Below are 18,402 nucleotides of genomic sequence, written 5' to 3' on the forward strand. Positions count from 1 at the left end.
ACCCACCGCCACTTTATACCCTCTTCCTTCCCGAGGCTGCTGGCGCCTCATTGGTCCTCTGCCCGTCCCGCTAGCTTCTCCCTGCACGCCATTGGCTGCTTCAAAGTTAACTGGTTTTTGTAGCGCCCAGCAGGATCTTCCCTCGCTTCTGCCCAGTACCGTCTTGGTCACGGGGATACGTCATCAACTGGAAGCCCTTTTTATTATATATTTACCTCACTGTGACAATTATGATGACCCAATAGATAAAAACTGCAATAATAAATTAAAGATAAGAGATGGGGAGTACACGAACCCACACCTAACTTGTCGCAGGTCGGGGTAGAGCAAGAGGAAGATTACTTACTATCCTATACCCACCAACACCTGAGGCAGATGAGCAGTGACGGTCACTCGCTAGACTCCTCTCACGCCCCCTCGTCCCTGGTTTACCCCTACCCCATCCCTATTTTATTACTCCCTTAACCCTTACCCATTCATCTAGGCCCACCACTCCCCCCCACCCCCTCTCCCCTCCATCTACCTGTTAGCCACAAGCGGGCACGGAGGTCAGGTGGTCGTGGTTATGCAATATACAGTGTGGTTACCATAGTGTGGTGGTTGTGGTTATGGTTGTTGTAGTGGTGGTTACGAAAGTGATGGTGATTGGAGTTGTTGCGGGGATGGTGGGGGGTTGTAGGAATTTGGGTGGCTATAGTGGTTATACACAGATACTAAACACACACAGACAAAGAAACACACACACACACACACATGGCAGACGGAAGCATAACTTGTACGTAATTGCCTGTACTGGGTTTAAACGAAGGCCTCATTCTTCACGTGAACATTCTCGCTGGCAGACAAACATAAAACTAACCTACTCCTTTAACGGCGTGAGGTGAACGTAAGGACGAGGATAAGTATTTCATTAACTCTAGAATTGCATTAACCACCGCTGAGTATATTGTGGGAGCGATACGAAGCCTAATGTGATATGACCTTGATAAATCTCTAACCTAACCTATCCTAACCTAATCTGGCATGACAGTAGGAGTATCTTAATAGACAGAAGGAGTATCTTAATAGACAGTAGGAGTATCTTAATAGACAGTAGGAGTATCTTAATAGACAGTAGGAGTATCTTAGAGGAAATCACTTTGAGTTAAGAGGGCGTTTCCCTAGTTCTTTTTGCCTGGTGTAATTAAGGTTTCAGAGAAGGGGCGGGAAAAGGGGGGTGGGGGAGGGGAGAAGAGGATGATGATTGGGAGACAATAGTGGAGATGGGTGGGGCGACTGTGTGGTGGGGAGGACAAGGTGGGGAGGAAGTATAGTTGGAGGTTGGGGAGAGGAGAGTGAGAAAGAAAGATGCTGAGAGAAGGAGAAAGAAATGGAATGAGACGAATGTGATAGTGAAGAGGAAGGGGAGATAAAAAAAGTGGAAGGTAGATGGGAGGAACAAAACAACGGGTGAGTGTCAGTGGAAGAGAAGGAATGGGAAATGGGAGGTGAGGAGAAGTGTTAGGAGGGGGAAGTATTAAGAGAAGGAGTGAGAGGACGGGAGAGTATGAGTGGAAGGGGTGGGAAGGGAAGGAGTGGAGGTGGAAGAGAGGAGAGAATGTTGGAAGGAGACCAAAAGTTTGTGATCTGTCTGACTTATGGTTGAACTTTCTTAATGGTCAGTTAGCGTGATTACAAACAGGAAAAATAAGGACAAGTCGTGGTTACAGGCAGGAAAATAAGGATACGTCGTGGTTACAGGCAGGAAAATAAGGAGAACAAGTCGTAGTTACAGGCAGAAAAATAAAGAGACCAAGCCGTGGTTACAGGCAGAAAATTTATACAATTGCCAGCCGTCATGATGACTTGGTGTTACAGGTACGATTTAGTGCATTATAAACCACGAAAAGGTGGAGAGAGGGAAAAAGAAAAGCCAGAATGAAAAAAAAAAGAGACGGGAAACAGGTGTATCAGCACTATTTTCCACTGTCACCTGAACCATTGAACGTACAATTATCATCCCAAATCACCTAGAAACTTTCACGAGTCAATTTTAAAGTAAAGATATTCATGCTAGAGGAAACTAAAATCCCCTCTGAGAAATATATTGACATCACGGTAACAACAATGGTAGTGAAAGTTGGACCTTTGTATGAATGACTTTCCCCAGCATGTGGGTGGAACTAGGTCCATGCAGCTGGTCCGTAGACTGTGAAAGTAAGCGTATTTGTGCTTACTTATATAAAAAGCTTCTCCGATATTCCTGTCATTTTTCCTCTTAATATAAACTGAAAAGATACACCTGGATACGGTAGAACTTCAATATTGTTTTGGTATTACTAGTGGATCGATATCCTAATGGCGTGCATGTGTTATGGTGAGCCAGTTTGATAAATTTGTTCTCACCACTCCAGTTACGAGGCAAATTAAACTCAGGGATTTTTAGATTTCTGGATTTGATCCTCTCCGAAGATGCGTCAAATCACAAGAAAATTTATGTAACAGTTTATATTCGTTTTCAAAAAATATACACAGTGGTTTATATATTTTCGTAGAGATCGCGTGAATGTTTGTATACAGCAGCAACATTATCCTCACTCGGTGGTGTGCGAGGTCAACAAGTGAGGACAATGTTGCTATTGTAATACAACCATTCACGTTATATTTTTCTGAGACATCCTGTAGTGACGAACACATTGCTCAGCGCCACGGTTGAACACCACCTTATCACTATGGTATGAACCAGAGCAATTCTGTAAGACTCCATTGTTAAGCTGCACACCTGTTTTGCTCACTTACACTGGTCGAAATTCCGAATAACAAGTTCCTAATGAAACGTCACTTCCTTTTTTGCTGTTAAGTCATGGAGTGTTATGTTCTAAGCGTGACATTGTTGGTTGTGAAAGGTGTTGGAAGATGACGGACCAACAATCACTAGGAAACATTGAAGTTGTTCGATCTTACCAATATTAATTTTCAGTTGTAAAGACGCTACTGTATATCTAATGCTCGGTCCAAGTTTATATAGTAGGTTAAATGTTAAGTTAAGATCACGCCAGGTAAGGTTATGTTAATGTTATGTTAGGTCAAGGTTATGTTGGGTTAATTTTCTTAGGTTAATATTATGTTAGGTCAATGCTTCTTCAGGTTAATATTACGTTTGGTTCATGTTAGGTTGTGTTAAGGATGATCGGCTAAGATTATAATTGGTTAATATTTTTGTAGTTTTATCATTAATAACCTCTTAAACGACCCAACACAGAACACTTCCATACATCTGCCGTTCTCCCACAAACTTCCCACAAGTAACATATCAAAGGCAATTTCAGGTAAGGTTAGGTTAGGTTAATGTTATGATTGGTTAAGGTTGTGTTAGGTTAATATTGTGTTAGGCTATCGTTACTTAACTTACTTTAGGTTAATATTAGGCATGGCCGTCCGTTGGGGGGGGGGGGGCAATTGCCGGTCATTTTCTAAAGTCAGAAAAGCAGGTGCAGTATGTGAGGCCTTATAAATATTACAAATAGTTTTTATCGGTATATAAATAATTTACTGATACAAACATTTAAATGGGAAGACAGGAATGTGGAAGTAAAAGTATAGGCTACATTACAAAACATCTTGCTCTCAATACGAAGAAACTGAATATTACCTAACATGAAAAGACAAAATTCTATCCAATAAAAGGAATCGACAACTGTAATTGAGGAAGAGCAGCAGTGTATAATTTAAAAGGGAAGTGAGTGAAAATCTTGAGCTCATAGTATAGAAAAATGATAAGTATAAAATATATAAAAGATAACACATATAAAAGATACAAAGAAGTCATAGATAAAATTAACAATGCAGCCAAAATAAAAGAGTAATGCAAAGCAGCGAATAAAAATACAAGATAAAAAAGACATAAAAAATATAACAGCGAAAAGTATAAGAGAAAATAATCACAAAATGAAAGGGAATAATTAAAATCATAAAAAATAAGATAGAAATGCGAAGCGAAAAAAAAACCCCACTGAATACACGAAATTATGCAAGTATACAATATTTAGAAATGTCACAAGGAAACAGAAATAAAAAAACGTGTGTGTGTGTGTGTGTGTAAAACGGCAAATGACGTCATCAAGGACACTTAAAAAAAGGGAACCAGGAAATGTGGAGCCGATGACGTATTCCCGCGTCTCTTGTCAAGTATACAGTAAAATGAATCATGATTATAAGTATTCAGTGATGACTTGTCAACAACAGTACTGCTTGGCTGGTGTAGCATAGTGTAGGGTAGTATGTAGTTAGTATAATGTAGTATAGTGCGGACTGTGTAGTTAGTGTTTTGTGTAGTGTAGTGTGTAGTTAATATAGAGGAGCATGTGTAGTAGGTGTGGTGTTTAGATAGTGTAGTGTTTAGTTAGTGTAGTGTGTAGTGTAGAGTATAGTTGAATCGGCTGCTTGTGCAATTAATCAGGCCGTTCACATATATTTATTATTTGGGTTTAAGTAACGAAACCCAAACGGTAGTTCCTTGTTTTATTATGAAAGGGTTGTATATATATATATATATATATATATTTCCTGAGTGTAGATCGACCGTAAGTCTCACTGTATAGGAGTGAATGAGAAAGGGACGGCGTTTATGTATTATAAACGTTAGGTCACGTCCTTACGATATAAGTTGTTGTGAGCGACTCGTGAGTAGTGACCCATCGAGGGAGAACGGTATGGGTACGTCGTTCCCCCTCGAGGGAAGACGGAGCCATCCACTGCGGCTCTCAAATAACGTCTTCCTCTAGTCAAGGACATCAAACTACTGCTCGCTTCAGGTGGCCAGAGAGACGGCTACTTATTCCTTTACTCAGCATAGTATGACGCAGCTTCCCGTGGGCACACCTTATCACGTGCATTGAACATGTCACCTCATAGCCAGTGGAAAGTTACAGGGTGGTGAATCTGAATATAATATCAGATGTATTGATCCATTTATATAATATGTTCTGTTGATGAGACAGGGGCCCATTACATAGTTAGTGTAGTGTTCTTTTCCCAGGGTTGGCTAACGGCGCTCAAACATTTATGGCAACAAACACCAATCAACATACTCTAACCTAATATAGCTTAACCTACAGTCTTTTCTCTGTAAATAAATCATAACAACATTACTTCCTGGTGTTACGTCATTTTAAGCACAACTCCAAATTTTAAAGTTGTATTTATAAAATCCATATATAGTACCCCTCGGAAAATTCAATGAAAGAATGTATTAAGTTCTATTGCTCCAAACTAGATTTTTTTACGTAATACTCCTGAAAAACTTGGGTGGAACGGACGTACGGACGGATAAGTGCGAAGAAAGGTATTAACTAAATAAGTCTATTTTTAATTGTTGTTCATGGAGTTAGAGCATGTCGTGTTTAATGAAGCACAATAGTATATTATAACAAAAATGAATGATAGTGCTTATACAGTGAAGCCTCGCGACTGTAAACATTACAACCTCGTAATCTGAGAAACCGTGAACATCCTCCTAAAAATGAAAGGGAAAAAAATCTACTGTAAAGTACTGAGAAATTCCCTGAGCGATCACTGAGGTGCACCACTGGTCACTGGTGCGGGTGTTTTGTTTACATTTTGTAGTGTCAAGGAGGCTTTTTACGGCCTTATGAGTCTTTCTAGTGCTGAGGATAAATAATGAAGAACACTGTACTAGCTAATAATACCCGAGGATATATTTGTCAACATGCCTGTGTAGCTGAAATTTGAGAAAACGAATATGTTTGCCTACCAAATTTGATACAGGTTTATTGGAAACATATGAACCACATAGAGCTGTTGTTTGGGGGTAGTTCTTCCGTTATAAACTTTTAAAAGAAGAAGTCCTTGAATATACTGGTAAGTAGGATATCCTTTTACTATCTCAGCTGTGTTTTTTTTTTCAGAACAAATTAAGATGTATTTAGGGTAAGGTTCGTGTTAACATCCCCGTCAGTTTCTGTAGAAGGAGTTAATGTTTTGCTATTTAGACTTTATATATAGGTTACGTTACCTTTCAACATTCTTGGATAGTCATTGTTTTGAGGGTAATGTCGAAAGTTGAATTATTTACCGTAAATACTCCTCCGAAAATCTACCAATTCCCTCGTGTCGTGTTTGTTTACAACCGACCCACTCAGTCCAAGCATAACTCACGTCCACTAAAAACGTAAAATTACACCATGACGCTTCAACAAAGTTGCTTTCATTGGTACTAAATATTAAAATCAGTACTTTCTATTTAAAATGGCAAGGGGTCCGGGGAGCGAAGCCCCGTCTAGGAAGTTGGGTAAGGTTAGGTAGATTTCTTTGTTTGGTTAGTTCAATGTCTGACATTTTCTCGTAGTGGGGATTTTCCAAAGAAAATGAAGGTCAAATTTAAACAAAGCACACCAAAATACAATAGAAAAATATATTTCTCTGTTAAAAACGAGAGGGATGTTACAACGAATCTTTACCTGTCGAGTGAATATAACACTCGTTTCCTGCCCTAAGGGTCGCTGGTTCCCCCTCAGAACACCCGTAGTTCAACCAGCTGTTAATGACTACCCTTTTCATCGTGTTACTTGTATTTCCTCTTCTTTTCTCTCTCTACTCCATTTGGATAGTTGACCTACGAAAACGACGTGTTATCAATTTAATTCTCTCGGTGTTGGAGCGTAGAATTAAACCTGGCCATTCACACAGGGAGACTCACGACACACGAAAAATGACCTAAATTTATAACAGTTGAGAAATAACTGAAATAAAATAGAAGATGAACTCCTTTAAGTTCACCTATGAAATATATACACGATTTCTCTCATGCACACGTAAGGCTTAATGATAGCAAGATAGTACATATCTTTAATTTGATTTTACTCCACTTACAACCCGCCAAAATCATTGCAATGTCAACCACAAAGTACTCAACCAAACTCTCTTTGAATACTGACTATATACTGTATATGTAAGCTTAGGAAAGACACATTAAGACGTTTGAGAAAATTATATGTCATTTACGTTCATAAATTGACTTTTATGTGTAATAAAGTAATGAATGTAAAGTTTACATTAACTGACCTTTAGGCGCAGGGAAGGGGGAGGGTTAGGAGTAAAGGCTTAATAACATGTATTAAGAAGAGAAATATTGACAGCTTTAGATATTAACTTTATGTGTGTGAACCGCCCAATAAGGTCAGTATGTTACAGTATGTGTTAGGTAAAGTGTCACGTGAAAGTTGTCATGTTTGTTGAAAAGTACTGTAATAAATAACGAGGATGGAGAGTGTGTGTGTTTGTGTGTGCAAGTGTTTGTGTGATTTTGTATGTGTGTGTGTGCGCGCGCGTAGTGTATTTCTGTGTGTTTGTGTGTGTGTGTGTGTGTGTACACAGGTGAGGATGGAATGTGCACCTCGTCGCCGCCTCAACCCTGACATTTCCCAACGCAAACGTGAACCTCCTCCAGCCTAATATGGGCGAGGGTGTACGGTAGGGGGGTTAAAGAGGTGTACCACGAGGGGGTGGTGTGAAGGTGGTGGTGTACCACGAGGGGCGGTGTGAAGGTGTACCACGGGGGGGGGTGTGAAGGTGTACCACGAGGGGGTGGTGTGAAGGTGTACCACGAGGGGGTGGTGTGAAGGTGTACCACGAGGGGGGGTTAAAGAGATGTACCACGAGTGTTGTAAAGGTTGTGATATTGGAAAGGATTTGGCGAAAAGGATTCTCGTGGGAGTAGGAGGAGAGGAAGGAGGCAGAAAGGTGGTGTAGGATTCTTCATTTAAATGTCCTTGGCTAAGTTTTCGATAAGTAATACATGGACCGGGACGTGGTGGGTATCCTTGAGGAACTGGATCACCGAGAAGATTGATAAAGAGTGAAAGAAGACCACCTTGTAGGACCTCTCAAAGATGTTAAAAGGACAAGTGATCCTCTCATAGAACTTACTTGATGTTCAATGAGGATTTGGGATGTTATTTTGTCTTTCAGGTATCCTATATGAGAACACCTGAGCTTTGAAGGGAGCACTTTAGGATAGTAAGGGGTCATAGCAGGACTGGTTAATTAGTACAGTATATGGTACTGGATGGTGTTCTGGGGAAGGGATGATAGGGGAAGCCTCGTAGGATTCACCAGTAAAAAAAGGATCTCATGCCGGCACTGGGAGTAATAATGTGTCCTTACCTGACTGCGTATCATCTGTACCCATCTTGGCTACAGTTATGACTGGTGATAGATGTAGTGAAAAAAAATCTGCACCTTTATGGTGTTATACAATATGACACAAGGGACCAGAATGCTGAACAACACTCATGAGTTATGTATTCCTGTTCATTTGTCTGTGTTAATACGTGATATACACTGCATCATATTGGTTACCAAACGAACATGACCTCAGTCAGTGATCGTTGCGAAGGCCATCAGATCCTGGGGTGCAGAGTATTTTTGGTTGACTGTACAAACTCTTACTTCATGATGACGTGATGACCAAGATGTTAAATTATAATTATTATTTATTATTATTTTTATTGTTGTTGTTTTATACAGTAAGATTAGTTTAATTATTATTATAAGTAGTAGTTTTATTGTTGTTAATATTATTATGATTGTTGTACCTCGTATTAGTGAATGTTACTGAATATCGGTTGTAGATTTATGTACAGTACATCATGATGCTCACCTGGTCCCGGATTTAACCTCAGATTGACCCTGGCTGACCTTTAATGACCCTGGAGTGTGATCCTCATGCTCTCCCTGACTCCTAACCATTCCAGTGTAGGAATCATGACGGGTTTCTAATTATGTTTTATAAACCTGTGTTGTCTGTGTAGTATCTGCCATAAACCTGTGTTGTCTGGGAAGTATTAGCTGGTAGTTCGTCATATTAAGAGATTTTATCTTAACTCCTAGTGCAGTAATGTACAAAATTTCCCTTAGTGTATTTATTTGTTGTATTATATTATGCAAATTCCCACAAGGTCATATTTCAGCCTCAATACACTGTTATGTTAAATAAGGGCATTTGTCTTGCACCTTTGAGCTAGTGTGTGTTGACAGGTTCCCCTATACAACTCACCGTGAACGCCTGAGTAATAAGCTAATAATGTGGTTTCTCTTAAGACACGAACAGAGTTACGGCTCCTTCTTGAAGAAATTGAGGAAATTATAGAGGTAATCTACTGTGAGGAGATGAATATTAGAAAAATGAGTAGTAGATAAATAAACAAGTAAAACAATGAATTGAAAGTCAATAAATAAATTAGTACCGGGTAAAAAAATAGTCATGATAGATTAATCCCAAGAAAAATATTAAAACGAAGTTCACTTGTTCAAAAACTTATATTTAGAGATTTAAGGAAAAGTTTTTATAAAAGATGACACTCGAGGACCAGCCTTCGTGCTGGGTGATGCTCTCAGCTTCAACATTAATGTCCGTTCAGGATTTTATGGTCAACCAGTTTTCCTTACTCCGGGTCGCTGCCACCATTACTGTTGTAGTTTTGGAATAACTGCTCGGGTTGCCAACCGTATGGTAATTATCTATTCCTTTAATAGATGTCATTTTTCATCATTGGAACAGCTGTTTGAGGGAGTGTGGATGCAACACACTATATACAAAGCCTTCGGTGCACGAGGAGGCAGTGTGGGCCGATACTGTACTCGACTACCTTCACTCCTCCAACTGTAATATTAGGTGCCCATTTATTGCTGGGTGGGCTGGATATGCCCTATAGGCACAAACAAGCAACTCTTAGGGCAGGAGGTGGGTACTGTATCCACTCGATCACCGCATCCGTATGATGATTATTTTTTGCCCCTGTGTTACGGTTATTACTTGCTTAAGATGATATACGTAATACATATCTTATGGTTGTAGTGATCGGGCTGATGAAAAAGAACTTAATTTACACAATGTACAGCAGCATAATTATATCGTCAGCACACGCGCCATGAACAGCATTACGCCAACACGTACAGTACACAGCCTCTCCCACTCGTCTCTGCTAAGCCGTGATACATCGCCCAGTTTTGAGATTTTTAATATTTTTATTGTGCTGCTGATAATGAAAATGTTTACATTGGTGAACAAGGATTTATTTAAGAGGGAGAAGTCATTTGGATGGTTCTCTTGGGGGTGTTGTGCTGTGAGGAGGGGGGAAGGGGTAGGAGGGTGGTGGGGGAGGAGTGGTAGCAGTGGCAGAATAAATAAAGATAAACAAACCAGTACAGCTATACACGTTACATTGGCACCAGATTCTCAAAGGTTCATACGACAAATAGTTCCTGTAAGTTGATTTTAAGAACCTAAGCACAAATACCTGGAAAATGGCAAAGGAGTGACACCAGGCTCTACCTTAATATTTACCTTCACTCGGCTCCAATTTGGAAATAGAATTAACTTACAATATCTTTTGTATAAGATTATTTTTCTCTCTCACGATAAGCGCTTGTGTACTGTATAGTTAAGGTAGCCTCAGTGTAATTTTCACATTATTAACCTGTACCTTTACATATGTGTTTTATGTTAATCATATTGTTACATCTTCATTTGTGAGGAATATTATGAATAGTTTATTCCACAAGATGTACATTAGTTGCAGCAGTTAGTCAATCAAGGTCCAGTTATCAGTATGACTATGTATAGTCCTGTATACACATTACACCGTAAGTACACCATAGTGGGGTCAACAGTAGGTATAAGTTACTTCGGTGTGTCGTCTTATTAGTGGTTCCTTAACTGAATAATATTTCAAACTTAATATTATCGTTTTCCTCTGTCTTGAATCTCGTAACTCGAGGAGACAAGTTTAATAAATAGGTAAAATGACCTGGTTCTTGGATTGGTATTTCTTCCGCGTTACAGTCGCTCACCCTTTCTTTCTCCCTTACTCTCACTAGTTCTTTTTTCTCTTTCACTTTATCTATTAGTTATACACTATTCACGGCTTCATAGTTTGGAGTAAACACAAATTTTACACTTTATATCGTAACCATTATTATCTGAAAATTAAAAATGCAATGTATCTATTTATCACAGTTATGGAGTTTCTGAACAGCTGAACACTAAGTTACAATGTTCCCAGTTTGTCTCGCCTCTTGTGTAATGTTAATAGTGAAAGTGAAAGTGGTTCTCGTAAACCTGACAGCCCGTTAGGGGCAGTGCAGATACAGCACACGGTAGACTTAACCATTTTTCGGTACACAAGGCGAGAGCGTGGACGGCACTGCACTTGATCACCTTCACTTTTCGTAAGTGCCAAGTGTAGGACCCTATTTATAATTGGGTGAACTGGGTGCCCGAAGGGCAGGAGGCGAATCACTGGACCACCGGACCCCAAATTATATTAATGACCCTGTACAAGTATCACTTAACTGAATCATAAGGTATAGATGCTGTCAAGATTACCCCGACACTAGGCAAAGATCTGTCATTTACTTGAGTCACGTATGTGTACAGCTGGTGGAGCCTCAAGGTGTCAGATATACCAAAGGTGTCGAGGAAATTTTTTCCTCATCTGTACATATTAAGTTATGAACAATTACAGGAGTGAGCTTCTTGGTCTAACGAGGCGTAAACCTCTCATAAGGGTCGACCTTGGGTCAGTGTGTTATTCCAGGTCAAGATTCTTAAAGAATCGCTCGTTAAACTTACCCTCCTTGAAAAAGGTGAAAGTGTATGCCATAGGCATGAAGGTCCGTTAGGGACAATGTAAATACCGTGCACTGTATACAAAGCCTTCGGTACTTCATGAAGCAGGTGGCTGGCACTACACACGACGCCTTCCGTTCCCCAACTTGTAAAGTTAGACACCTATTTAAAATTGAGTGGGCTGGGAGTACCCCGGGATAGAACCAGCGACCCTTTGACCAGGAAATAAACTCTGTATCTGCTTATTCTCTTTGATCGAAGATTAAGAGAAGACACCTAGTAACGATAATGTCATTGTAGTTTTGACGCCATATAGACAACCAGTATTTGGCCATTACTTGACTGAATCACTCACATACGATACGCTCTCAGTTTAAGGGTTACCATGAAAATTAGCGTACGGGCCTTTGATAATCCTAACCTACCCACACAAGCCCCGCCACCACTGTACAAGGTCTACCAATTTACCTCCCAGTTTTTACCTTTGGTAATACTGTTCCCACAACGCCTCGTTCTGGTCAGTTTTTCCTCGAGTTTCACAATGTAATTTTTCGCCCCCAAGTGGCTATGAGTTGTGGGGCATTTATTGTACCTGTTATTAATATATTTTCTCGCGGTTGGTTAAGGAACTAGAAGCCAGTTTTTTGTGTAACTTCATAATATTGATGTTGGTGACTTGGTCTAGAAGGTAAGACGACCATTAACGCTGTAATGAGGGTTTTTTCCCTTGCCTACTGGAGTCTTGTATCTGAGGTTTATAATACTAGTGAAACCGTACAGTAACTTGAAGCTATAATGGATGCATGTGTCTTTTTCATACTCGGCCACCGTGTTATGTGAGGTTTATAATATTAGTAAGTGGGCTTGTTGAATTAGTTAGTTTTAATTAATATGCGCTTTAGGAGACCTCGCACATCAACGAGTGAGGGCAATGTTATTGTTGCAGCCTAATATAAACATTCACGCGATTTCCTCGAGAATCTGAAAGACAGCGTGGATACATTTTTTTGAGACACCATGTAGATTCACGGTTTAAAGTGTGCGTGTGTGTGTGTGTGTGTGTGTGTGTGTGTGTGTGTGTGTGTTTAGATTATATTTAGCGTTTGCTGATAATGAGAGTCGGCTCAATAAAACTTGGATGTGAAGTAAAAGTAAGGTTTCATCTACCTGGCAGTGATGATTGTGTGGTTTTTGTTACCGGTCGAGAACATCCGACAAGTAACTTACCTTGGTGCGTCCGTCACGATGTTTGTCTGCCTGTCAGTTCGTCTTTGTTTGTTTGTTATGTCGGGTGATAATGTGTTTGTTTGTTTGTAATATCAGGTGGTAATTCATAAATGCTTCGAGACAGATAACTGAAACAGGTTAGGTTAGGTTAGGTTACGAAGACTCGGCAGCAGCATCCTCAGATACTACGTGTAGTTTTTAAGCTGTCAGGTCAAAGTTCACGATGATGCAAATTTTCTGATCCCTCGAGCGATTACACACGATTGATTCAAGATAAGCAAGTGAAAAATGGTCTAAGGTTTCAGGAGAGTAATTCTTGAACTGCGTTAAGTGTTTAGGTCAAAAGTGTCACGGGTCAAGGTCACACAGAGGTCAAAAAACAAGCATTTCCACCATAACTCATAAACTGTAAGAACTGAATATTTACGGCGTGAGACAAAAACTGTTCTTTGATGAATTTTCTCCACGAAAGTCTCGACTGAATCTCTCATTACAGTGTCAGTGAGAAAATTATTTGCACGTCAACACGAATTTAATTTACATATCAGTGGGAAAATGATTTGCATGTTAGATAATATATGAGGAAGAAAATGACGTGTGTGTGTGTGTGTGTGTGTCATTACCGTTAGTCAGTCAATAATAAGCTATCCGTAAGACTGACTTCGTGACTTTATTAATGGTGCAAATAACCCTGGCAGTTGTAGCAGCTAAAACATCAACAACCTGAGTGGAATATAATTATAACCTTGTTGACCGTTAGGTATTGTCAGGTTGGTCCACACTGGATAATAATGAGTGATTGCCATACTCTGTCACTACCTCATTCATGGCTGCCATACTCCGTCACTCTCATCAGGTCATTCATGGTTGACCAGTTTCACCACTGAGTTATAGTTGTCATATTCGGTCAACTTCATTCTCTGGTTGATGGCACCTAACGTCAACCGGTTTTCATCACCTGGTAGATATCTATTTGTCTACATTCCTCGACCAGTTACAAGACCTGGGTTGATGCTTCTTATCTGGAAAATTGTAGATTGTTCCTGTGATATTTCCATTATATATCAATTCTAGTGTTCAACGATACAATTTAAATTCTTTCGTAATATTTTCTTCTTTGTAGTCATACTTTCTTCGTATTATCGTAGTGTTTTTGGTGACATTGTGTTTTTTTTCCCGCACAGGCTCAGCCAAGAGTGCGTAACAGACATGACTGACCGCTCCAGCAACCAACAGACGGCTCAGTGACCAAGTTAAGGAAGAAAAATCACGAGACGTTCGGCGTAGCTCCTCGTGCTGTCACCTGAGAGGTAAACCCGCACCACAATACTACACACATTCACTAACTCAGGTTTACACTCTGGTAAACCACACTCGTCATTATCCTTGACACCGATGTTTTTGGTTTTGTGGTTAGGCTGTTTTTTTTTTTTGGTTTATACCGCAAAGGAACATGACGTTTTTTTTTTCTTTTTCTTTTTTTAATATCTAATACCGTGTTCATTTGTTTATATACAGGGTCACTAAAAATAATGTTGATATTTCTGTTCATAAGTATTTAAAATCTAGGGATTGTTTTTTGATGACACTTTATTTTTCTATCATTATTTGTTGTTTTTTGTGTATTTATCTAATATTGTTAACCCTCGACCCACAATGCTTTGTTCGTACAGTAAATTATGGTTTTCTTGTTGGCATGACAACCAACTTTAGTATAGTACACTAATTTGGATCAAAGCTTATGAAGTAGGCATTTACAGCTTATTCTACCCGATGTTACACTCCCTAGCGCTAACCTTTAAGGTACCTCCACCGTCCCTAAAAACATTACTAACGTCTTTACTCTTAGGTCAGTGTCTCATAAACCAGTACTGGCGCCTAAAAAACACAACAACCAAAAACACATTAACGTCCCATAAGACATTACCATTACCATTACCTGTAAAACAATACCAGCTCCTCTAAAACCATTGCCTATGTATTTAGTCCATTGTTACCCTCACTACATCTTGATGAACACCGATCGATGGCTTTCCCTGTCCGTCTCTCCTCTTAGTATGACTCGTGTTTAAAGTCGTGGCCGAGAGGTAATGAGTTTTCAGGTGATATAGTGAGGAAGTGGCAAGAGGGAGTCCTGAAGCGCTCGTAAAACATTGTGTGCCGTTTGATAGCTGTTAATGGTGGAGAGAGAGAGAGGGGGCAATTTACTCATATACATTAGCATCATCAACATCTTTAAACTCATACACATCTTTAAGCCGTCACCAGCACCTTTAAATTAGTACCAACGACGAAAGAATGGCACACGCACACACACATACACACACACACACACACACACACACACACACACACACACACGGAAATTTGTGAATGAGTGACATCAGTAAGTGACGTCATGCGCAACATTGTTATTAACCATACACATAAAGATACTATGGATAGTTAATGCACTCGTCATAGTCATTCACCATACACACACAAGGAAGTATGAATGGATGGTTCGACGTCGTGCACATATAAAGAAAACACATAAATAATTGAAGGTATGGTTTATTGACGTCACGATCAAGATACAGAGTTTAGCCATGTTCTAAACGTTTAGCGGAGGTCACCATCTCCGTCCTCTCTCCTGCTGATGATGGCGTGAAGGACACACAACTGGTACTCCATTGTGAAGAGTGCATGTGCCTCGATGGCGCAGTAGGCAGCGCGTGAGTCTCATAATCTCAAGGTCGTGAGTTCGATCCTCACTCGGGGCAGAGTTTTGTGGCATCTTGCGGTGTAGCTCTCAGTGTGCTCGCCTCTCAATTAAATAGACACGTGTTTGATCCCCGGGCAGGATGAAACTATGGGCAAGTTTTTTTTTTACGCCATTTGCCTCTGTCTACCCAGCAGTAATTGGGAACCTGGATGTTAATCGATTTGCGGATCGTGTTCCGAGGTAATGATTAGCCAGTGCAGTTGGCGAGTTGTCCGGTCTTCTCGGACTATACCTTGACACTGGGTCATGCAGCTCGTTAACTTTGGGTGTGGTTGTTGTGTTGGCGACAGCTTCTAACCTAGGGCCGGCTATCCTTGAACACGAGGGGCACTCATTATTTTTATTATTATTGTGTGTGTGTGTGTGTGTGTGTGTGTGTGTGTGTGTGTGTGTGAGACAGTATAAGGATCATTACAACATCTTACACATTCCTTTCAACATTTACCAGGCGGCGAGAAATCAACATTTACGAACTCCTATTATTTTTCACCTGTTTGTTGACACTGAAACTCATCAATCTCTTGTTCATCGGTGCTTGGGATGGTCGTGACGAGCGAGACACAAGTAAACAAGAGTTGCATTGCACACGCGCGCGCGCGTAAAAGGTGCACGTACAGCATCCTTGCAGGTCGAACAGCGTTACCATTTACCATTGTACACCTACACTGTCTAGGTAGGGTACATTTGAATTTGTACTACATACAGTATACCTGCACGGTCTATGTACAGTGCTACACTGTTTACTTATATTGTTTTCATGTATACTGAACCAAATGTGAACTGTCGACAACACCCGCTTATGAACTTGGAAATTGGTGGATTATCTACGATATTTATTTTCTTTTTTAAATAATTAGTTGTTGTATGTTAGGGAAAGAAATATCACCATTATATTAGAATTAAGTGTTTATTAATGAATACAGGTATTTAGGGACAATTTTCAAGAGGAAGTCCATTAATTTATCTCCGTATTGCTCGACGATGCTATTAAAAAAAATCCTTAAACAACAATTAAAAAAAATGTTTATGCATCTCCCCGGTACAAAGCACAAGGCAGGTGAAAGGAGGTGGGTTAGTGATAAGTGCTTGAGGCAATATTTACGCGGCCATTAAACAGCGTAAGTATTGAGCATATATAAAGGATGCGTTGTTCTCCCTTCTCTCTAATAAGACACAGCCACCTGATAACTGCAGGAAGTCGCTCGTATTCGTTGATATTTACACATACACAACGTTCACGACCTGTTGGCGAGGATCACGCAGCTCACATTAGCGCGGTTCTCAGAGGTTCTTACGTTCAATTAGCTGCCAGGCTGCTGGCTGTGAGAACTTATCTGATTACTTCCGTCAAGTTACGACGCGGAAATGATGGATGAAATGGAAGACGAGATTTCCTGTAATTGGGAATGTTTTTAAACGTGCAAGTCATTGAGAATTTGATTCGGACTTCAAGTTGCCCGGTCCAGTGGTTCATCTGGTCCTGGTTTCAAGATGCGCGATGGAGCAGCTTGTCTAGTGGTTCAAGGGTTCATTTAATGTATTCTTCAAGTTTCTTGTCAGTGGGTCAGAGGTTCATCAGCTGACGACGTTATCCTTCTGGCCCCGACTCGTCGACGTTTCAAAAAGAGTTACGTGAAACTCGACATTGAAGGCACAATACATCTATTAGTCTGTGAACCATTTTTTTTTGAGGGGGATTTACAAAAAGTTTTAGGTTAAGGTCATTAAGTGTTTTGTTTTTAAGTTCAAAGGTCTTAGGGGTCTAGATGTCACACCGAAACAAAAACTCACATTTTGTACCATAACTCGAGAACGATGAGGTGTAGAAAATGGGAACAACTTACTGTCTGTTGTGATTTATTGGTTTGAAGGTCACCTGAGCCGAAGGTCCCATGATCCGAAGGTTGAGTCCTGTTAGGTTAAGTGATCTGTCAGAAAACTGAGGAGTAACTGTACATAACCTTGTCACTGTTTTGTTTACCTTTAACCTCACGCCAAGATCAAATGACTGTTAAATAAAAATATTGAGAAAATTATAATCGTTGATCCGTCATTGATGATTGGTGATATACTGTATGATGTGTGTAGCAGTGTGGTATATGGTGTGTGGTGACAATATGATGAGGGTAGAGGTTATAGTGTTTTATGTAGTAGAAACGACCGTTGTGTTACAGTGAGGGTAAGTGGGGAAGAGGTTACCATGGAGACGTCAAGGGTTAGGGTGATGGTAGTGGGGAAGAGGTTACCATGGAGACGTCAAGGGTTAGGGTGATGGTAGTGGTGAAGAGGTTACCATGGAGACGTCAAGGGTTATGGTGATGGTAGTGGGGAAGAGGTTACCATGGAGACGTCAAGGGTTTGGGTGATGGTAGTGGGGAAGAGGTTACCATGGAGACGTCAAGGGTTATGGTGATGGTAATGGTGAAGATGTTACCATGGAAACATCAAGGCCTAACACAACACGCTATAACGGAGTTTCTGAGCCTCGTGAGGTGCCGCCCTGGTCAGGTGTGGTAAGAGGAATACCTGAGATAATAATAATAATAATAATAATAATAATAATAATAATAATAATAATAATAATAATAATAATAATAATAATAATAATAATAATGAGGACGAAAATAATTTGGCACACACAGATAGGACAGTTTCATCTCAAACACGAAAACATTCTTTAAATCATGTATTAACTTCTTCCAACTATGTCAACGTCATCCTAAACTAGACAAACAAATAAACATATAACCACACTTAAATTAACCAAAACAAATCGATATAT

At 40.0% G+C, this 18,402-nt stretch overlaps 1 non-coding gene across 1 annotated transcript; it reads left to right on the top strand.

The window, feature by feature from the left end:
- Positions 1-15,545: 15,545 nt before the first annotated feature.
- Trnam-cau lies at positions 15,546-15,618 on the top strand. The gene has a single exon. It is a non-coding gene; the product is annotated as a tRNA-Met (tRNA).
- Positions 15,619-18,402: the final 2,784 nt, after the last annotated feature.

This window comes from Homarus americanus, unplaced genomic scaffold (assembly GCF_018991925.1).
Source record: "Homarus americanus isolate GMGI-L3 unplaced genomic scaffold, GMGI_Hamer_2.0 scaffold54443, whole genome shotgun sequence".
Taxonomy (NCBI): Eukaryota; Metazoa; Arthropoda; class Malacostraca; order Decapoda; family Nephropidae; genus Homarus; species Homarus americanus.